Source organism: Ictidomys tridecemlineatus, unplaced genomic scaffold (genome assembly GCF_052094955.1).
Source record: "Ictidomys tridecemlineatus isolate mIctTri1 unplaced genomic scaffold, mIctTri1.hap1 Scaffold_612, whole genome shotgun sequence".
In the NCBI taxonomy this organism is placed as follows: Eukaryota; Metazoa; Chordata; class Mammalia; order Rodentia; family Sciuridae; genus Ictidomys; species Ictidomys tridecemlineatus.
The window spans coordinates 108,756-131,416 of record NW_027524193.1 but is presented as its reverse complement, the minus strand read 5'-3'; the positions used below and the strand labels follow the sequence as shown (position 1 = coordinate 131,416).

The 22,661-nt window shown below is 53.9% G+C and overlaps 1 pseudogene; it reads left to right on the top strand.

The window, feature by feature from the left end:
- Positions 1-5,006: 5,006 nt before the first annotated feature.
- Positions 5,007-19,407, top strand: LOC101965041 (protein spire homolog 2-like; annotated as a pseudogene).
- The last annotated feature ends 3,254 nt before the right edge of the window (positions 19,408-22,661 follow it).

Genomic DNA, 22,661 nt, shown 5'->3' with positions numbered 1-22,661 from the left:
TCAGTTCCCAACGTCACAGCTTTTCACTTCAGACCACGGCTTCTTGCCTGCAGCCACCACCTACCTGAGCTGCTCCTCCTTTCCCTCTGTCTCCAAGCAGGCCTGGACCCCAGCCCCTGGACCCACTCACCAGCATGGCTGACCACTCTTCTGAGCAGGCACTGGGGAGCACTGGGGTCTGCCTTCTCTAGTGCAGAAAGGGACAGTCACTCTTGGCACTCAGGTGTCCTGCCCAGAGCTGGCTCCTGAAGGGCCTTGCAAGTGACCTGGTGGCTCAGCTGGCAATTAACTTTCTGGGGTTCCTTGGGAGATTGGGGGGATTACTGTATTTTCCTACAGGGAAATGGGCCGGGGGCGGGGCACACTCAGGGGGAAGTGAGCACAGACCAGAAGAGGATATACCATCTGTTGTTGAGAACCCAGAAACTAGCAGTGTGTCTCACCTCCCATAGTCCCTCACCTTGAAATACTGCCATTCAAGTAGCACATCGCCAAGTTTATTTATCAGCTCTGTTCTTGTCCTACATAGAGATTCCTCAAACAATTGTGTGTTTCCAAGACTCCTCTGCATTGCCCTGTGGTGATTAGTCATCCCTTTTCATGGCTGCATAATATTTTGGATAGTTTCTTTTTCCCAAGTGCATTTCTCCTGGGTGGCAGCTGGCCCCTGCTGTGCAGAGTCCCCAAGTAGTCTATTACTTGAAAACTTTCCAAAGTTTTAAAAAGATTTATAAAGAGGAGCTAGGACCATAGCTCAGTGGTGGAGTGCTTGCCTAGTAAGTGTGAGGCACTGGGTTTGATCCTCAGCACTACATTAAAATAAAGGTATTGGGTCCATCTACAACTAAAAATTTATAAATATTCACAACAACGGTGTATGGGAATAGTCCAGTCAGGACTGTTGTTATCATAGGCCCCAGGTGCACTTGAGAGTGAGTAGCCTCACTCTCAGGGGAGGGGAGCTGCCTGTACCTCATCTCGACTGGGGCTACTCGGGCTGCACGAGGTGCCCACAGGACCCCTGCAGCTTCTGACCACCCCCAGGCTGCTGAGCCTGTCCAGTGTTGGAATGCTGGCAGGGCTAGAGGTTCTGAGCCTGGCCAACTGCCTAGACTTTTCCTTATGGGGACCGAGCATTCTTGACTTCCAGAGAGTTCCAATGACTGGAGGCACAGAAGACCTTTCATTGACGCAGCTATCACATAAGACCGGACTGCAGTTGGCATTTTCCCCAGTGTGGCACTAGCTCGGGCCAGGAGGAAGAGAGGGCTCTCCTCCTGTGCCCTCAGTCTGTCCTCCTGTCCATGGGGTGGGCGATCTGCATGAGAAAGACCGTCAGAGCCAGCCTGAAGCTCAAGGCAGATGGAGTAGGAGTGAGATGCCCTTCCAGCCTCCTCGCTCATTCTTGGCCCCTACCCAGAGGCCAAAAGGATCACCGGAATTTTGAGGGGACTGTAATTCCTGCCTGCCCCCGTCAACGTGGCATGCAGGAGGGGCCCTGAGGCCCTGCTGAAGCCCCCCTGACCCCGGGCTTCACCTGCCTGAGCCGGGTTCAGGCTGGCACCTGTTAGATGTGACCCTCTGCTAGAGTTTTGTGGCTGTGGCTGTGGCTCTAGAGTCAAGGGTGTAGCTTGGAGCTGTGTCCCTGATGCTCATCTGCAGAAGGCACAGACATGCTGAGGTGGCCTCCAGGGGGCCACCCTCGGCCCCACTGCTGCCCTGCACTCCTGCTGGCCCTCTGCCTGGCACTGGGTTGGCCACCTGTTCTTGCTCGGCATGGCACAGGCCCTGGCTCCCCAGGCTCCCAGAGGTGGGCACACAGGAAGCTAGAGGCCCTGAAGCAGGTGACCCAGAAGTTTCCCGGAGAGGGCAGTGGCCTCCTGGTGAGGGACAAGGCTGAGGACTCTACACAGCAGACCCAAGCCTGGCCAAGCAAAGGCCCAGCTCTTTGCAAGCTGTGCCCAGGCAACCTGACCTCTCTGTGCCTCTCTCCCCAAACTGCAAGATGAGAGATGGTGTTGGTGGGTTGTCCACAGCCAAGTAGAAGAGTGACACCAGGCTCAGCCCAGGCTCCAACTAGGAGAGTGTCTTTGCGTAAATGCTTCCTTTTGATCCATGTCATAAAAGAAAAGCGTGAAAGTCCGATAGCACTAAGAGCAATGCCCAGCAGATCACAGGGAGGTCGTATGCTGGGGATGAGCCCGGACCTGTGCAGGCTAAGGAGTGCGAGCCACCGAGCTGTACCCCACCCTTTTCATTTCATTGTGAGACAGGGGTCTAACTAAGTTGCCCAGGCTCACCTTGAACTTGTGAGCCTCCTGCTTCAGTCTCCTGTTTGGGATTATCAATGTGGCCACCACACCTGGCAGGAGTGTCATTATTTATTTATATTTTTTGTATGATTTTCTAAATAAACAGAGGTTGATTCAGGAAGTAGATACCCATTCAGGAGAGAATGTGGGCTCTCTAGATGAGAAGTCCCGCCTTGGGCCAGGGCAATGCTATAGAGGGCTGTAGCTGGGGCTGGACTGCAGGTGGCCCAGGTGGAGCTCTGAGCTTCCTCCTTCCACAGGGCATGCTCCAAGGGTGTGTGGCTCAAGACTTAATAGCTCTGGTCCCTGCTTCTCCTGGCTCCTGGGTGGTTCCTTTGAGACTTAGTAGATATCTTTTTTATCCTAAATTTTTATCTTATTCCCCCAGAAACTTTGCACCCTTAGTCTTAAGGGCTGTGAGAGGTGATGATCTTTCTTCCTCTACATTGGCACTGGAGATCTGACCTAAGGGCACTTCACCACTGGCTACACCCCCAGCCCATTTTTTTTTTCATTTTGAGACAGGGTCTCACTACATTGCTGAGGCTGGCCTTGAACTTGTGATCCTCCTGCCTCAGCCTCCTAGCTGCTGGAATTCAAATATGTGCACCGAGCCTGGCTAAACATCGGTCTTCTGTGGCTTCTTCAGGCTGGCAAGGGGTGATGGCCATGCCTAGTCAGGGATCAGAAGTCTCCTCCTTCACTCTTCTGAAGGAGGCAGATGCTGGCCTCAATTATGGGACTCTTGCCATCTTCTGAACATGGAACTGGGATGATTTGCCAGTCATCCCCACCCACCCCAAGTCACCGGTGGGCCAGATATCTGCAAAGTCAGTACCTCTGAAGATCCCGTGCAGGTCACCAGGAGATGTCACAGAGAAGATTGTCTTTGGAGAAAGGTCTGAGGAGTCGCCAGAGGGAAGGGGGAGCTAGACTTGGGACCATGGGTTTCTTCACTTACCTGATGGAAGCGAGTTTCAGCAGGAGTCAGACAGGGGCTCCCTGGGGAAGTGATGCGTCCAGGGGAGAAGGTAGGCCATCTTGAGGCTGAGGCTGGGGTGGCCCTGCTGTCCACTGCATTCAGCAGAGCTGTGGCCTGTCACAGTGCTGGGAGCACACCCAGCCCTCCAAGGGAGCCCGTGGGCCAGGGCGAGGGGAGGAGAGAGGGTAAGCCAGGGATGAAAGTCGGAGCCAGGCCGGGAGACATGAGAGTTCACTTGTCAGAGCTGACAAATAACGGCCATCTCGATGGGGGAGGGCAAATGGGCTGGGGTCCTGGGACTTTCAGGGGGAAGGCTCGGGAACCAGATCCGGGTGGACCTGATGAGTGTTGGCATGAGGGTTGGTGTGAGGAGTGGTGAGCCTTTCTCAGGAAGGTCCTGGGGCAGGAAAGCAAAACTTTTCTCTTAAAATGGCTGCCATCACTGAGGATGGCCTTCCAGATGCTGAGCAAGGACCTTGTGCAGGGCAGGGCAGTCCCCGTGCAGCGGTGTCAGGACCCGCTACCCCTCCACAGACCTCTGGTCCCCAGGCCCCTAAAGGCAGACTGTGGAAACAGGGTTCCCTGCCGAGAGGCACTGAGCCCAGAGGCCTCCACCAAGAGACCTCTCGGATATTAAAAATGAGCTTAAAAAACAAACAAACAAAAAAACAACAAACACTTCCTGTGGGCAGGGGTATAGCTGAGGTGGAGTGCTGGCCTAGCATGCTGGAGGCCTGGGTTCAGACCCAGTGCCACAAACCAAACCGAACCAACAGGTGAAGAATTCGGAGAGCCTCGAGCTTATCCAAAGCAGGCAGAACAGCCCGGGGTGCCTGGTTCACTGGGTGCCACGGCACTGGGTCCCACCCACCCTGCCTGGTGATCCCCTCATCTCACCCACCACCCACTCCAGTGTGATGACTTTTTAGGTCAGACTTCACCATGTCTGGCTTGGGGTCAGCCAGCTTTCCGCCTCTGAGACTCAAGTACCTGGAAAGGTTCATCTTGGCTCACAGTGTCCAAGTTTCTGTCCATGGCAGTTGGCCCTGCGGCTTTGGGCGGGTGTGGCTCAGGACTTCATGGTGGGAGCACAGGGCAGAGGAGGGAAAGGCTGGACTGCACTCTCCCTCCGAGGGCACACCCCAGCAGAAGACCTTGCAGTGGAACCTCTGGAAGGTCCACCCCTCTCAGTGGGACGCCAGTGAGGATGCCTGTGGGGAGCCCCTGACCCTCTGCATCTGATCAGGCTCAGCTCCCAGAGGCTCCTGGAAGGGACGGTGTGTCCTGAAGGCTCTCTGCCAATCCTGTTCCTTGGATCAGAACGTGGGCCTGCATGTTGGTTCCTCTTTGCTGTGTGGTAGCATTCCCTGTAAGTGTCCCGATTGCGGTCTCACTCTCAGCTGGAGAACGTTCCAGTGGCCACCCTCGGAACCCGTCAGTTCAGCACTTGGAGAGAGCTGCTGAGGCACTGGTCCCACGTCTGTTGGATTGCGAGGGGCCAAGCTGTTCTGCAAGGTGGTGTGCCGCAGGCAGTCACGCACCTCACCGTGTTGTACCTGGTGTATCCCCTCAGTGGACCGTTGGCTCCTGCCTCCTGGCCTCTCACTGGGCCTGGCCACTCCCCGCCTGTGAAGGGGCTGGCAGCCTGCCCAGCTCTGAGGCGCCCTGCACTGTTCCCTGCCGCCTGCTGCCAACCCCTCTTTGTCCTGCAGATGGTGCAGTTGCTGGGCTTTTCCATCTACCGCGCACTGGACTGGGGCCTGGAGGAGAGCAAGGAGCTCGAGCTCAGCCCACAGCTGGAGCGGCTCATCGACCTCATGGCCAACAGCGACTGAGGGCTACGGGGGTCCAGAGGAGGAGGAGGAGGTTGCAGACAGTGGCCCCCGGGCCCTGCGCACCTTCTCCCAGGCCATGCAGCTGTGCATGGCGCGGCTGACCGACCCTCGGGGTGCGCAGGCCCACTACCAGGCTGTGTGCCGCGCACTCTTTGTGAAGATGCTGGAGCTCCAGGCCTTCCTAGCCAGGGTGCAGGAGGCCAAGGAGGTGAGCTTGGGAACACAGTGCTGAAGGTGGGGCCCGCGGATGGCCAGACCCAAAGGGATCTGGGGGGTTACTAGTGGGTACCTTGCCCCTCGGGTGGGAGTGTCCCAGCTGCTCTGGGCTGTGTGCTGAAGCCTCATATGTTTTGGCCAGGTTTTTGGAGAAGGGAACCAAGGCCTAGGGAGGCAGTAACGGGCTCCTAGCCTCTGCCCGAGCCTCGTTCCTGCTGCCTTAAGCCAGCTGTCATGATTCTGTGAGGGAGTCCAGCTTGCTGCCCCCACCTGCTCCCCAGGTCCCAGTTTCTTCTGAAGACAGTGCCAATGGCAGCCCCTTCCCACCTCTCAGAACCACACAGATCCTTCAAGTGGGGTGGGTGGGCAGTTCCGTGGGGGTACCTGTGGGTATGTGCTGTGCCTGGCCTTGCTCTCCAGGTACCCCTCTAAGGTTGGGCCCATTTTGCAGGTGGGCAGATGTAGGCTCTGGGAGGCTGGATCCTTGCCGGGAGCTGCAGAGCCAGTATAGGGCAGGGCTGGTCTCCCTGGGCTCCCAAGCCACGGTTCTCCTTTGGGGTTGTCCTGATCCCCCTGGACCTCAGGGATGGTGTGCAGTCTGCTCTCCCAGCTCTCAGCCCCTCCTGGAGGAGTTGGTGCTGTTCAAAGGGAGCTGATGGGTTTGTTTGGCAGTGTCCTAAGTGCAGGGACCCTGGGCCCATCAGCTTTCCACAGAGGAGAGAGGGGTACCTGGAGAGGTCAGAGAGATTGGCTGCACTCCTTTGCTTAGGTGTTGGAAGGTATTTTGGGAGTTACCTGGTATGGTCCCTGACTCCAACCTCACCTTTTTGGGTGCTCTTTCCTTCTAATACAGAGGGGTTCTTGGCAGCTTCACTGACCCTTGGGTACTAAGAAAAGGCTGGAGCTGCCAGCCTCCCCTGCAGCTCTCGCATGCCGAGATGGGGAGGTTACCAGCCGTGCCCAGTTCCTGTGGTCATCCCACCTTCTCTCCAGCTCTTCCTTGACATCCTAGGGGTGTTCTCCCTTGACTCCACAGACAGTTGGTGTTCCCGATGCTTTCCTCCTTCCTTGAACTTAGCCTGTGTCTTGTTGCTCAGTTTCTCACCCAGACAGCAAGGCTCCTGTTTCAGCAGCAACACACAGCTCTGGATGTCGAGCCATTGGCCTGAAGTTCAGGTAACTGGTGGTAGGGGGCATAGAGACAGGTCCCTCGGTGGGGTGCAGCTGTGCTAGTCTAGGCGGGCATTTTGGAGAGAAGCAGCGTGCTCAGGATGGGAGAGCCACCCTCCTGCCCTGTGCCACTGGGCTGGCCAGGTCCCACCTGGGGACTGCTATTAGAATGGCATGCCTTGTGCTTCTCTGAGCTGGCAGTACTTCCTAGAGTGTCTCAGAGCCATTTGGCAAGTAGTTTGGGGTGCAGCCAGGGTATCCGGTTCTGTCTTGGTCAAGAGTGGCTGTGGGCTGAAGGGCAGATGCTTCTCCAGGACAGGGGAGTCAGAGCAGTCAGGCTGCCACTGAGATGCAGGGCAACCGAGGCAGCTAGTCCAGCAGGCTTCCCCAAATTCTCAGCCCAGAACAGTTACCTGACAGTCCCTAATGCCAGGATGTTTCCTGGCCCTCACTATAATGTTGGCATTTTTCCTGGTTTGGGAATGATCCCCCCCGTACCTGCTGGCAACCACACTGGCCTGCACCCACCACCATCTGCTCCAACAGTTTGAGGACCTAGCCTGTGCCATGTTGCGGCAGGTCCAGCTGCAGGTTCTGAGGTGCTGGGTTCCATGTGGCCTCCTGTGGGGATCGTGGTGGAGGAGCAGCTGTGAATGTCTCAGGAGAATGCATGGGCCGTAGCTGGCCAAGGTGCCCCTGAGGAGGTGTTGTGTGCACTGAGATCTGGGCTCTCACCCCTGCCACACCTCCCTGGGGTATGTGGATGAGATGGGAGGAGGTGCCACATGGGTACTAGATTCTCACCAGCCCCTACCCAGAAGGAGCGACCTAGAGCTGACGGACAGGTACCTGTCTGGTTCTGAGGTGGAGAGCGTGGTTCTCCCAGACATCTTCCTGAGCCCCACAGCCTGGGTCAGGACTCCACAGGTCCCCTTTCAGCTGGTTAGCAGTGGTCGTGTGGTGAGGAAGCCCATGTCCCATGTCTGCCACCTCCCACCTTCTCTGGACTAACCAGATGTGTGGTCTCAGATGTTGCAGAAGCTGGGGGAGGATGAGCCTCAGGTGGAGAAGCTGCTGGTGGAGCTGGACAACCTGGGACACACAGACTGGGTAAGACAGGAGAGTCACCCCAGGGCTGTGCAGGGAGGCTGCACAGGCTGAGGGCCCTGTCTGTCTCTGGGGCAGGCCCGGCTGTGGGTCCAGCTCATGCGGGAGCTGCGCCATGGGGTGAAGCTCAAGAAGGTGCAGGAGCAAGAGTTCAAGCCCCTGCTCACCAAGTTCCAGCTCACCCCCTTCGAGATGCTGATGCAGGACATCCGCGCCAGGAACTACCAGCTGCACAAGGTCATGGTGAGTGCCGAGCTCCTGCCCACCTCTGCTGGAGGCCCTGGCTCCTTAGGCTGAACACTGAGCCCCTTACCACACACAGATCATGAATAAGGCAGGTGTGGCCCTCGGGCCCCACAGCTCAATGTTGTGTTGGGGACACAGTTTGACAAAGAAGATGGGGAATACGGAGATCGCCTGGGAGGCCTGGAACTGAGGCTGCAGGGCTATTCCACCTAAGGAGCACCCAGCAGCCCCGGCATGGGCTGATGCCACTCTTGGAATTTTATGATTATCATTAATTTTACTGCTGAGCCACATCCCCAGCACCATTTATTTATTTATTTATTTATTTACTCATTCATTCATTCATTCATTCATTTATTTTGAGAGTCCCGCTAAGTTGCTTAGGGCTTCACTAAGTTTCAGGGCTGGCTTTGAACTTGTGATCCTCCTGCTTCAGCCTCCCTAGCTGCTGGAATTACAGGCGTGTACCACAGCACCCAGCTACTCTTAGAATTTTAAATGAACAGGTTCATTCATTCCTGTGACAACCCTTTGAGGTGGGTACTAGCAAGATCCTTTCTAGAAGAATCGCAGGTAGAGAGAGATCAAATGGCTGGGCTTAGAGGTGTGAGTACTGGAGGTGGTAGCTGACTACCTGCCGTGTTCCTTTCCTAGAGACAGCTTGGTCCCAGGGAGCTGATGCCATCAGAGGCAGGTCAGAAATGAAGGCCAGGCTGTGTCAGGGGCTGAGTGAGCCCTCCCAGTCACCAGCAGACAACCCTGACGAACTCAGGTCAGCCCCGGTCTGAGCTGGGGCTTCTTTGCGGTAGGTCGATGGGGACATCCCTCCACGAGTGAAGAAGGATGCACATGAGCTTATCCTGGACTTTATCCACTCCTGGCCTCCGCTGAAGCAGGTGCCCATGCTGTGCCTCCTGCAGGGCATTCCAGCCCTGGTGCTGTCTTGTGTCTCACCTGCAAGGGGGCCCTGAGCATACCTCTGCCGAACCATGGGGTGGGCTATGCTCCCTGTCTACTGGCTGGAAGGTTGGGCATGGGCCCCGGGGCTCCGTCCTTCTAGAAGGATGGTGCTGGTCACCTCCCTGCATGCCTGTTGCAGACAGAGATCTTTTGGGTAGCACTCCTTCCTGGAGAGCCAAGAGTTAGTGCCATGTGTCCTGTGAACCTTGAGTATCTCCCCACTCCTGAGCATCCCCTGTCACTGTCTAAGTCCCTCCTACCCAGTGCTTCATCCTCTTTGCAGGTCTTGGAGAGAAGGCTGCGTCCCTTGCCACAGAAGCAGAGGACCCTGCATGAGAAGATCCTGGAAGAGATCAAGCAGGAGCGGAGGCTGCGCCCTGTGGGAGACCAGCACTTGGGCACCCATGGTGAGCAAGAGGAGGGGTGATGGGAGAAGAGACCCCAGGCGGCCCTGGATGAAGTCCCCCACTTCCCCTGGTTACGCCACAAATCAGGAGTCGGTGTCGGCTCCACGAACTCCTGGGCAGAGGACGTCCCAGTTTGTAGTCTGGCCTTGTGAAGTTCAAGGTGCCCTGACTTTACTCTGGGGTTTGACCTGACTTTGTACTTTTTGCTATGATAAATTTCAACAATTAGGCGGAAAATAAAATAAAACCGAAGTTTTGGGGTCTGGGAAAATCAGGCATTTATTCAGATGTCTGAGACCTGATCTTCCCGGTCAGAGTGGAGACCATCTGCAGTCCTTGTACTCTGTCTCTGAGAGGCTAGCCTGCACTGCCCCTCGGGTTGGGTGTCCAATTTGTTAGTGACTGACCAGCCCTCAGGCTCCCATTCTGTAAAGTAGGGAACCCTGTCTACCAGGCTGGCCGCACAGGTCCTGTGCACCTCCTCCCCACTCACGTCCCACTTGCCTGGCCTCCTGCCTCCCAGGGTTCGGCTCTCTGCCCTGTATCCTCAGTGTCTGTTCTGGCGATGTCAAGTCCACTTCCTGCATCAACCTGTTTGTTCCCGATGCTGGGAGCAGTGTGCAGCGCTCGTGACCCAGAGTCCTGCTCAAGGCACCCACCTTGGCTGAGATGGAGGAGATGACCACATCTGAGGTCAGAGCCCACAGAGATTCCTGAGGACCAGAGGGGGCCACAGTGCTCAGCTGGGTGGGGCATCCACTGCCAGGGCTACTGGCCAGTGGTGGCATGGGGCTTAGAGCCCTTATCCCATCTTGGCAGCTCAGAAGTAGCTTTGGGATGCTGGGACAGTGGCCTGGGACCACTTCTTCCCACAGCAAAAAAAAAGCTGAGAATAGATGTGACCCATCATCTGGGGCCAGAAGGCTAATCAGTCCCTGTTTGATAAGAAAAGCTGTCACTCTTGCTGTCCTCTGACCACAGCCCTCCCCTTCCCAAGAGGACAGGAGATGACTCCTATGGTGGTCCTCTTGGTGGACTCAGCTTTCTTCTGTACATCTCTCTGGGACTTTCCAAAGACCTCAGGGGAGGGTTGAGTTTTTAAGGCACTTGCTATGAACTTTCTAGTAGATGGGAGGCCAAGCAGTGGGCAGAGGGCAGCCTAGGGTGTCTGTGGACCTCGTAGCACCCCTGGGTCCGGTGCCTCGGTCAGGGATGGGCAGGGCACTGGGAGCATCGTGGCCAGGGCAGGGCTCTATCTGACGTGTCTGCAGGAAGAAGAGTCTCCCTGTGGGGAGGTGTCACTGAAACGGGACCGCTCTTTTTCGGAGCATGACCTGGCCCAGCTCCGTAGTGAAATGGCCTCTGGCCTGCAACCAGCCACACAGCCCCCAGGAGGGACGGAGCCACCCCGGCCCCGAGCAGGCAGCGTGCACACCTGGAAACCCAGCACCCGAGACCAGGGCAAGTGCTGCTCCCACCTCCTGCCTGACCTTCCCCTCAGATCTGCCCAGGGCAGCTCAGGCCCAGGCCCTCCTGAGCAGGCAGCTCCCGAGGGTACAGGAGCTGCTGCTTGCAATAAGACCTTCAGTCTCCCACTGATACCCCCTTTCTCACTTGAGGACATTTTCATTTACTATAAAACATTTCCTCAAGAACTTGATTCTCCAGCCTCACTGTATCTCAAGGCAGCTGACACATAGCAGGGAAGCTGCCTGGCCAGACACCAGACAGCTCAGTCCTCTCTGTGGACAGAAGCAGGAGTCCCTCATAGGCATGTGGGCCGTTCCACAGGTTCCTTTCCCGCTGGAGTACACAGAGCATCGGCTGGTGCTTGCGGCCAGGCAGGGTTAGTTCTTCTGAGAGCTGTCAGGTAGTGGGTTGTCAGCCCCCAGGGATGGCCAGCCTCTTGGTGGCCTGCATGGTCCCCTGAGCAGCCCTGCAGCCTTCTGGCCACTCTTGGGACAACCCATTGGTCCTGATGATTCCCTTTCCGGGTAGGAGGCTGGGCCAGGCCTTTTTACACCGTGTGCTGCCCAGGTCTCTCCCTGGGCCAGCTGTCCCTCTTCCCCTGCCCTGGAGCCTCCAGCACACATGTGGGCAGGGGACCCTCCTGGTGTGTGCCTGCCAGTGTTCAGACTGCCTGCTGCACCGCGGGTGCTTAATGCTGGCTTGTCATGGGGCTCAGTAGAAGGACCCTTCAGGGTCCCATGTGGCCTCTGGAGAGCATGGACCCTGGTACAGGTCCCACATGGGGGACATGCTTTCTACTTGACTCAACTTGATCATCCTAGCCCACAGAGGCACACACCACCCCCTTCACCCACAGCCCTCCAACCAGCACTCCGCCAGGTGACCCTCACAGGCCTGTGTTCTTTCAGGTTCCTTTCCTGTGAGTGTCCAATCCCAACCGGATCCCAGCTCCCCGCAGCTCAGCAGCCTGAGCTCAGCAGACAGACTTGAGGCTTCTGCACCAGACGCCAGGCACCTGTGGTTGGTGAGTGATGGTCCTGTGGGGACCTCTTGAGTGAATCTTTATGATGTCTGAACACCAGCTGGTGCTAGGGAGACCCAGGCTCCATTCCTGGGGTCTGGCTGGGTCTGGCCTTCTCCCCGAAGCCTCGGGTTGTGCAGCTGGTGCTCTCTGGGACATTGGTTTTTGCTGCCCCCTGCTGGGACACATTGGCACTGTGACGCCAAGGAGTGTGTGAGTTGAGGCAGCTGTGAGCCCTGAAGGCTGCATCCTTGGCCTTCTGCGTAACCTACATGCTGAGAGATGAGACTCTAACCTGGCCAAGATTTCCCTGGTCTATCAGCAGAGACCAAGTCTGATGCAGGGTGGTGCAGAGATTCTGCCTACCCCTGTTCTGAGGCCCCTGCCCCAAACCTGTCAACATATGATTCTATCAAGCGAGGTGACAGGAATGAACGGAGCTTCAGAGGCACTCAGGCAGGTGGAGGGGTGCTGGGTGTGGTCGGCAGCAAGACACCCCTCTGAGAATAGGTGTGAAATGCTTTGAAAAGTGTTCTGTGTGAAAGGAAGGCACTGCTGTTGATTTTAACTGGACGGTGACCCTTGTCCCTTCAGGGTTAGTTACTGTTCCTGCATTAACATTCCTTCTCAAGCTGCACAGGCCGGTAACCCCAGCCATGGGAGGCTGAGGCAGGAGGATTGCAAGTCAAAGCCAGTCTTAGAAACTTAGTGAGACCCTGTCTCAAAATAAAAAGTAAAAAGGGCTGGGGATGTGATTCCCTCAACTAGGGAGGCTAAGAGCGTTGGGTTCAATTCCTGGTACCAAAAATTTTTTAAAATAAACAAACAAATAAATCAATAAACAGGTAGGCGTGACTTAGCATGTGCAAGGCCCTGGGTTCGATCTCTAGTACCCTACTCCCCAAACAGTTATCCCCATTTGGCTTTTTAAAAATTAACATTTAGGGGCTGGGGTTGTGGCTCAGTGGTGGAGTACTTGTCTAGCACACATAAGGCACTGGGTTTGATCCTCAATAACACAGAAAAATGAAATAAAGATTGTCTACCTAAAACTAAAAAATGCATATTTAAAAAAAAATTATGGGCTGGGTTGTGGCTCAGCAGTAGAGAGCTTGTCTAGCACATGTGAGGCCCTGGGTTCAATCCTCAGCACCACATAAAAACAAATAAACAAAATAAATGTATAAAAATTAACATTTATTGTCAAGTGTGAGGGCTACACCTGTAATCCCAGGTGAGGCAGGAGGACCACAGTTCAAGGGCAGCCTAGATGAAGTGCACATACCTGTAATCCAATCAACTCAGAAGGCTGAGACAAGAGGGTCACAATTTCAAGGCCAGCCTCAGATAATTTAGTGAGGCCATAAGCATCTTAGCAAGACCTTGTCTCAAAGTAAAACATAAAAAGAGCTGGGGATGTGACTCAGTGGTTAAGCATATCTGGTTTCAATTCCATATATATATATAATTTTCAAAAGGCACAGTAGTGCATACCTGTAATCCCAGCAACTAGGGAGGCTGAGACAGGAGGATCTTGAGCTCAAAGCCATCCTCAGCAATGGTGAGGCACTAAGCAACTCAGTGAGACCCTGTCTCTAAATAAAATACAAAATAGGGCTGGGGATGTGGCTCAGTGGTCCCGTGCCCCTGAATTCAATCCCTGGTATCCCCACCAAAAGTAAAAATAAAAATTAAAAAAAGGGCTAGGATGTAGTTCAGTGGTAGAGCATTCCTGGGTTCAATCCCTAGGACGCTCCCCCTCCAAAAAAAGAAAAAGAAAAAATCAATATTTGTTATTCCTTAAAGCTTCTGAATGTCAGATCCTGAAGCAGCCCATCAGGGCCCTGGCTGTGTCTTCCAAGCTTGCAGTTGGATTATCAGCAGGGGCTGCAGTGTCATTTGAAGGCTGTCTGGGGGCTGCAGGAGCTGCTGCCCAGACAGCTTCTCTCACGCTAGGGATATGCCACTCAAAGCCTCAGGGACCACTGAACATCCTCACCACATGGTGGCTGTGTCCCCCAAGCAAGTGGACCAGGAGAGGGCCAGGTGAAAGCTGCAGTGTATTTGACAATCAGGTCTCAGCCATGCTTCCACTATTCATTGCATGTGAGTCACCAAATCCAGCCTGTTCCCAAGGGGAGAAGAATTGAGAACCACTTCTGGGTCCAGGAATCAGAGACATGTTTTAAAATTCAGCTTTAACATTCTGGAAGTGCTTCTGAAAAGTTTGACTATCAAAATCAGAGCTGGTGGCTGCCAGGCTTGCTCTGGCACACACGGTGCCTCCCCTGCCTACAGGCCATGGTTGACCTGACAGCAGAACTCCTGGCCATGGCAATGGGCACAGAGCCTGGACCCAAGGCCAGAGCCTCTAGGCCAAGTGGAGAGGAAAGCAGGGTCCAGATCCCCTCCCCTGCCACGAAGCCCCATATGGACGGCCTGCTAAAGACCCAGACAGGACGCCCTCCCAGCTCTGTCTCTGGCACTCACAGGCTGGGCCCTGGGAACACAGCTGGCCTTTTGAGTTCTGTGTGCCCAACACCAAGCTCAGTGAGGTCCACAACGAGTTCCATGCTGAGCACTGGGAGGTGGCACCAGGCTGACTCCGTGCCATGCTGGATGGACAGGGCACCTACTGTGTAGTCAGTGGAGAGGAAAGAGCTCAGTTTGGAGACTTCCAAGGGGAGGAAGATTTGAAATGGACTCTGGCAGTCTTTTGGGGGGATGGGGTACCTGGGGTTGAATTCAGGGGCACTGGACCACTGAGTCACATTCTCAGCCCTATTTTGTATTTTATTTAGAGATAGGGCTGAGTTGCTTAGCGCCTCTCTCTGCATGAGGCTGGCTTTGAACTTGCAATCCTCCTGCCTCAGCCTCCCGAGTCTCTGGGATGATAGGCGTGCACCACAGCCTGTCCTCTGGTGGTGTGGATCAGCCCAGGGTGTGTGTTTTCAGGCAGCTGGGGAGCTGGGGAGTACAGGCAGCCAAGGGTGGGGACCGGGAGCTGGAGAGCCAGCAGGGAGTCTTGCTGCAGCAAAGCCTCCTCAGAGAAGGTGGGAGCTGTCTGAATTCAGAAAGCCACAGAGTGCTTGGCTCCAGGGAAGGGATGCAGCTGGTTGGGCCCTGCTCTTGGGCTGCGTGAGCAGGACCCTCTGTGCAGGAGTTCCACCACCCCGTGGAGAGCCTGGCCCTGACTGTGGAGGAGGTGGTGGGTGTGCGTCGCGTGCTGGTGAAGGCCGAGATGGAAAAGTTCGCCCAGGACTAGGAGCTCTTCAGCAGCCTGAAGAGGGGGAAGATAGGGCCTGGGGACAGCTAAAGGTGGATCTCTCCTGATGGCAGGTCAGGGGCATGCCAGTGTGGGCAGCACCTTGGTGGGCGGTGAACACAACTGAGCCCCAGCATGCCTTCCTTCACAGATCTGCTGTTGCTGCCAAGCCAAGTTCCCACTCTTCTCCTGGCCGCCCACCTGTCTCTTCTGCAAGAGGTGAGCCTTCAGTGCGCCTGGCTACCAATTAACAAGGAGGAAGAGGAGTGGGCCTGCGGTGGGCAACCCACGTGATGGTGAGATGTTCTGTCACCTGCTGTGGCTGTTGAGTCCTTGAGCTTGGTCAGTGCCACTGAGGAGGTATTTTTCCTTTGCATCTATTAGGGGTGGATTTGTGGGACTTAGCCTCCCCCCATGGGTTCCCACAGTGGGCTTCCTGGGCAGAGCAGGCAGGAGCTTCAGTGGAAATAGGGACTTGTCTATTGGGCATTGATTTCCTTCATGTGTTGTGGGAAGCTAACCGGGCTCTTAGCCAGACACACAGGGGCCCTCTGGGCAGGAGTCTGCCCTTGATTTGCTTGTTCGTGGTGGCTCTGTGGGCAGGTGGGTTAGCCCTGGACCCTTCTGGTGGCCTAGGAACTCTGTGGGCCTTTCTTCTCAGTAGCAACGCCAGCCTTCCTGTAGATCTGCACGTATGTGCTGAAGCAGCATCTCCTTGGCTTCTCGAGGCCGGGAGGACACATGTGAGGGTCTCTCTCCTCCCTCCGTGCTCCTCCCTGTGACTAAAGACCAGAAGATTGTAGTCTTGGGGAAAAGTAGGCTGAGGAATGGAATTTTGAGTTCTATTTAAATTAAACATAAATAGCCAAGAGGCTCTGACCTTCAACCCAGATGGGGTCACAGGCACCTTCCAGCTGGAACAAGATGGCGGAATGGGAAATGGTGGTTTTCAGGGTACTGGCAACACACAGGAAGCATCTAGGTCTGGGGTCTGAGCCAGGATCTCCTCAGGGCAGGAGGCAAGGCTGAGTGTGGAGGGAGGACTGGCAGCGGAGTTCTCAGGGCACAGCCGCATAGAAAGCCCCCAGAGAGGTCTCCTTGAGCCGCTGGAGGAGAGGTGCTAGGAGATGGCTGAAGCTAGGTACAAATCCATCCTAAGGCAGGCCCTGGCAGGCAGCCCCTGGGCCCATCTGCTCACCACTGGCTCTGTAAATAAAGCTAGTCGGAGCACACCCACAGCCACACACTTACGCATTTCTCATTTAGCCACATATGAGATGTTCACTGTCCTGCCCTTTACAGAAGTGTCTGCTTACCTGTGTCCTAAAGATTCAGTGGAACAACCCGGCAGGGTGGCACATACTGTGATCCTAGTGAATGAAAAGGGCTGGAGATGTCTCTCCGTGGTAGAGCCCTGCTAGGCTCAATTCCCAGTACCACGTGGCAGGGGCACATGCAGACTTAAAGGAAAGTGATAGGTACTCAGGGCCAAGTGTCATGTCGGTGTCCACTAGCACCGCTGGAGTGCCATGATTTTGGAACATGGGGCGGAAAGGCAGGCGGGTCTTGCCACACAGGTGTAGAGTAAGTCACTGGTGTCGGCACTTCTCCAGGCCTGACAGGTCATTATGGAAAGACCTGAAAGGACCAAACTGCTTCCAAGTATCTTCATTGTTTCCCAGAACACAGCTGAAGAATGGGAATAGCCGAGTGCGGTGGTGCACACCTCTGATCCCAGCAACTGAGGCTGAGGCAGGAGGATTGCAAGTACCAGGACCATAAAATAAATAAATAAATAAAAACATACGCAAGAAAAAAAAAAACGACTTGGTATTCAATCAGAGATTGCCAGGCAAACAAAAAATAAAGAAATAAAACAAAATTAATGAAAACTGGGCTGGGGCTGTGGCTCAGCGGTAGCGTACTTGCCTGGCATGTGTGAGGCGCTGGGTTCGATTCTCAGTACCACATATAAAAAAGAAATAAAATGAAGATCTATCAACAACTAAATTTTTTTTAATTAATGATAATGTATTGTTGAGTTTTTGGTACTAGGGATTGCACCCAGGGGCCCTTTACCTCTAACCCGCATCCCCAGCCCTTTTTATTTTTTATTTTGAGACAGAGTCTTGCTAAGTTGCTTAGAGACTCACTAAGCTGATGAGGCTGGCCTCAAACTTGTGATGCTCCTACCTCAGCCTCCCGAGTTGCTGGAATTATAGGTGTACATCACTGTGTCTGGCTGTTGTTATTATTTTTTAAAATATTTTTTTAGTTGTTGATGGACCTTTATTTATTTATATATATCAAACCCAGTGCCTCACACATGCTAGGCATGTGCTCTACCACTGAGCTACAATCCCAGCCCCTGTTATTATTTTTTAATATGGTGCTAGGGATGGAACCCAAGGGCTTGCACATGCTAGGCAAATGCTCCAATACTGAGCCAAGTCTGCAGCCCCAACCCAGGGGTTTGTTGATGGAAAAATCAATGTAGGACATTCATTCCAGAGGACATAGCCCATTGTTCTAAAAAATGAGTCTGGATGATTTCTCTCACTATGGAGAAGAGATGTTGGTGTATCTTTATAGAATAGCTTACACAGTACCTCACTTCCATTTGTAAATAATTTTGTTATTTGTCTAGAAGAGTTTGGAGGATGAAGGCTGTATTGCTAACAGAGATCACCTCTGTGGGTGGGTAAATTGTAACACTGAAGTTTGAATCTTCTATAAGAAAACCTTTCCATATAACATTGGGCATTGGACTACAGGCATGTTCAATGATGCTGGGAACTGAGCATCTCAGCTAGAGGCCTGTGCTTAGATGGTGCTTCTCAGTGAGGCGGGTCTGGCACACCCCAGTATGGATGCATGAAGACTATAGCCAGATGCACCAGGAGCAAACTGAGGGGCTGAGGGGCACTGGGTGCAAGACCAGGAGGAGGAGAAAAAGAGCCAGGAGTGAACCGTGAAAGCCCAGAGCCACCTGGCATCAGGCAGACTGCACGGGTAGTTGCAGGGTCTGGGGTGGGACCCAGGGGCCTGGAGGCAGTTGTGCCTTCCTGGGCCTCTTCACTGCCTCTTCTGTTCTCTTCCAGAGCCATCTGCACTTCCTGTAGCATGAAGGTGAGGATCTCCTAGGATCTGCAGGGTCTCTCCCAGCTGGGATGGGCATGGACCAGCGCTCCAGCCCCTAGGCGCCTTGCCATCACTTCCTCCAGGCAGACCCTGCCCTACACTTTCCAGGCCTGCTAGGCTTTTTAGGAAGCAGTGAGCATTCCATGTGAGGAGGTCGCCCCTCTTGAAGCCTCCTTCCTGGGAGTGCCTTCCCCCAGATCTGTTGTTGCATCTGTGGCCCAGTGACATGCAGCATGCACCCAGGTGAACAGACAGTGTCGCTCAGAATCGTGTCTGTTGGCCTCAGCTTGGAAACAAGCCCGCTGAGGAGGGCCTCTGCACACCTGTTTTCACACCCTCTTCATGATCCACCCTCAACAGTGCAAACTTCCTCCTCCCCGGTGTTGAACACCGATTGTGTCTAGGGCTCACATTGCACCCTTCCTGGTATAAAGGTACCCCTTTATACCAGTGTCATTGAGCAGAAGACACTGTTGGGGTGTGACAGGAAGGAGGTCCTGTTGGGTATGGAGCCAAAGTGACTGTGGGGCCTGCCATGCCTCCCTCTGTTGCAGATGAAGATGCCTTCTAACAAGTGTGCACACATCCCTGTCTACACACTGGGTTTTGAGAGTCCTCAGAGGGCACCCACTGCCAAAACCACGAGGGCGCCAAGGCGAGACTTCTTCCAGTGTGTTCCCTGGCCTGGGTGCTGGTGTCTATGGTGGTCAGGCTTCTGCAGGGACTTGGGAGCAGGAGCAGGGGTTGGCCTCACCTGTGTGAGGACGCCCCCTGGAGGTGTAGTTCAGATGGCTTTGGAGGGGTGGGGAGGCATAGTGGTGAGATGGAAACTGAGCTGGGGTGGTCAGGACCCAGAACTCCAGTTCCTGTCCAGAGCCCTTCTGGGATGCTTTTTGCTAGGCATGTTGCTTCCCCAGGACTCTGTGGGTTTGTGGTGGTGAAGGGGAGGGGCAGGCAGCAGGAGAGCCTAGGGGACTGCAGGGCCCCCAAGATGTGTGAGCCCTGCTGGCTCCCCAGCCTGACAGTCCTCTCTGGGTCCCCACCCGCCCCAGATCCCTGCAGGGGCCTCAGTGGCGAAGTGTGGAGGAGGAGTTCCCCCACATCTACACCCACGGCTGCACCCTGAAGGATGTCTGCAATGACTGCACCAGCTTCGTGGCCCACGTCATGCGCTCCAGCTGCAAAATTGTGGATATTCTCAATGCCATGCCGCGCCGCAGCTGCCAGACTCAGTACCTCTACGTCCCCAGCAACAGGACTCTTGACTTCCAGTGATGGCCTAAGGTGGCCAGGCCTTCAGGAAGGGACCTGGCTCCAGCCTGCTCCAGGCTGAGGCTCTGCTCCCAGTGCTGGGCCCGGCTGCCCACCATGCTCCTGTGTTGTGCATGGACATATACATACCAGATGCCTTTATATAATAAACCCCTCCAAGACCCTGGCCTGGTGTTTCCTTTCAGGACTCCTTGGAGGAGCAGGGAGGGGAAGGGATAGATTTTCTCACTGAGAAGGGAGGGCAGAAGACTCTAGGTGGTAGGGCTCCAGGCCTCTGTTCCAGTTCTTGTCTCCACCTCAAGAGTGAGAACTGGCAGTTTTCCCTCCCCGGGAAGATGTCCAGGCTGGGATATGGCACCTGGGTTCCCAGGTGGAGCAGAGCACCCTGCCTGTCTCTGCTCTCCTCAGGGGGTGTGTTAGCCAGCTTTCCACAACTGTGACAAATATCTGAGACAAACAACTTAAAAGCAGGAACAATTTATTCTGGGTCCTGGTTTCAATCAATGGTGGCTCGGCCCCATCACTCTGGGCCTGTGGTGAAGCAGAAGCATGGTGCGAAGCATGTGGCCGAGCAGAGCTGCTTACCTCGTGGTGGCCAGGGAGCAGAGTGAGAAGAGACGAGTCCCAACAGGTCCCCCAGTGAAGCCCCACTTCCTGAAGTTCCTACCATCTATTAATAGCAGCATCGGCCTGGAACCAAAGCTTCAACACCTTGCCTCTGGGGGGCGCCTGAGATCCAGACTCCCCACCCACCTCCACCCCAGGTCTCCAGAGGCAGGTGCCCGTCCCACCATGCAAAATGCATTCAGTTGGTCTCCAAGAATCCCCTGGTCTCGACAGTCTGAGCATTCCTCACAAGTCCAAGATGCTGCAGGTATGGCACACATGCCTATAATCCCTGCTATTTGGGAGGATAAGACTGGACGATTGCAAATTCAAGGCCAACCTAGGCAACTAAGCAAGGCCATGTCTCAAAATAAAATAGCTTAGTGACAGAACACTTGCCTAGTGCTTAGGATCCCATGGGTTCAATCCTAGCAACACAGGTACACATCCAAAATTCTTCTGAGACTCGGGCCAACCTTTACTGTGAGCACCTATTTAAAAAAACAACAGACCTGGTTACATATGTCCAGTATACCAATGGTACAGGATGAACATTCCATTCTGAAGAGGAGGAGTAGGAGAAAACCACAGAAGGATCAGACCAAAGAAAGACAAAAACCCAGCAAGGCAAACACTGAGTACTGTAGCTCCACGTCTGGCACCTGGGGCATGTTGTGGGGATGGGTAAGGCCCTAAAGGGTTTGGGCTTTGCCATCGGTAGTCCAGAGGGCCACTCTCTTGGGCTGGCTCTGCTTGCTGCCTGCAGTTTTCATTGGTAGATGAGTCATGCTCCTGGCATCTATTAACTTCTCTCGCAGCTTCACACACTACCCTTCTGGGGCTTCATGCTCAGGTCCCAACCCTGCTACACACTGTCCGGCCCCATCACTCTGGGCGTGTGGTGAAGCAGCAGCATAGTGCGCAGCATGTGGCAGAGCAGAGATGCTTATCTCCTGGTGGCCAGGGAGCCCTGACCCCAAAACTCTTGTATTCTGCATTCCTGTAAAACCAGCATCACAAAGATGATGCCAAGATCTGCCACCAGCTGAAACAGTAGCAGGGCCCACCTGGACCATGTGGCCCTATGTAAGCCCTGCACGCTCTCCTATGAGTTTATTCTTTTACACCCTTGAGCCTGAGATAGGTGGGGTCTGGCCGATTCCTGAGGTGCTCTCAAATATCTTTCCTGTTGTTCAGATGCAAATTCAAAGTCCTTATTTGTTTGTTTTGGTGCTGGGAATTAATTTAGGACCCTCCTACATGCTACCACTGAAATACAAGCCCAGCCATTTCTTATTTTTAAATTTTGAGACAGGGTCTCACTGAGTTGCTGAGCTGGTCTTGAACTTGCAAACTTTCTGCCTCAGCCTCCTCCCAGGTAGCTGGGATTACAATTGTGCTTCTTTAACTTTTTTTCCTCTAGTACTTGGAATTGAACCCAGAGGTGCTCTACCACTGAGCTACATCGCTAGTCCTTTTTTTGTTTGTTTTGTGTTTTGAGACAGGATATTGCTAATTTGCCCAGGCTGGCTTTGAACCTATAATATTCCTGGCTCAGCCTCTCAGGTTGCTGGGATTATAGGTGTGCACCACTGTGCCCAGCCTGGAATTTATTTATGTTAATGAATGAATTTTTGTGATACATGGGATTTAACCCAGGAGTGCTCTACCACTAAGCTACATCTCCAGCCTCTTTTTTAATTTTATCTTTTTGGGGGATTTTTTTCAGGGTAGGGGTACTGGGGATTGAACACATGTGTGCTTTACCACTGAGCCATATCATCAAACCTTTTCACTTATTTATTTTTTTAAATTTTGAGACAGGATCTTAACAAAATTGTTGAGGGCCTCACTAAGTCTCCTGAGTCATGGGAATTACAGGCGTGTATCACCGTTCCTAGCTTATTCTATCTTGAAACAGGGTCTTGCTAAGTTGCCCAGACTCTCCCCCAACTTGCAATCCTCCTGCCTCAGCCATCCAAGTCAATTGGATCACATGTCTACACCACCGTGACTGGTTTGGCTTTGTTTTAACTTAAGTCTTCAGCAATTACAACTTCGGTGGCCCAAATTACACATGCTTCTTTTCTGGAAAAACTGCAAGTTTTTCAAATCTTTCTGCTATGTTTTTTTGCACACAATTCTTATGACAACCCTGGCTAAAATCAGCCAACAATGCCCATGCTGTAGCTTGAATGCTGTGCTGCCTTGAAATTTCCCCCACCAAAAAAAAATAAAAATAAAAAAATAACACTAGTCCATCACCTTTAAATGCGGCCTCACACAGTTTCAGGGCATGGACAAAATGTAGACAAGTTCTTTGCCAGAGTGTCATCCGTGTGGCCTCTGGTCCAATTCCCAACAGTCCTTGTTCACCTGAAACCTCATCAGTATAACTGAGAAGGAAGGTTCCACTCCTTGTCACGCTCCACAAAAGCTCAGGAGACAGACTGCTGAAAGGAGACAGCCTCGAAGCCGGCTTTGTCTCAAATCTTCATCTCTGGGGGCTTATGAGAGCAGTTTTTAGAGGGGAGAATAAGGGCACAGTGGTTCAAAAGGCAGAAAATCCCTTTTCTGAGAGCATTCTCACCTCTGTTGCCTCCTTATCAAATTAAAGGGAACCTTTACCTCCTGGGGTCAGTGTCTGCATT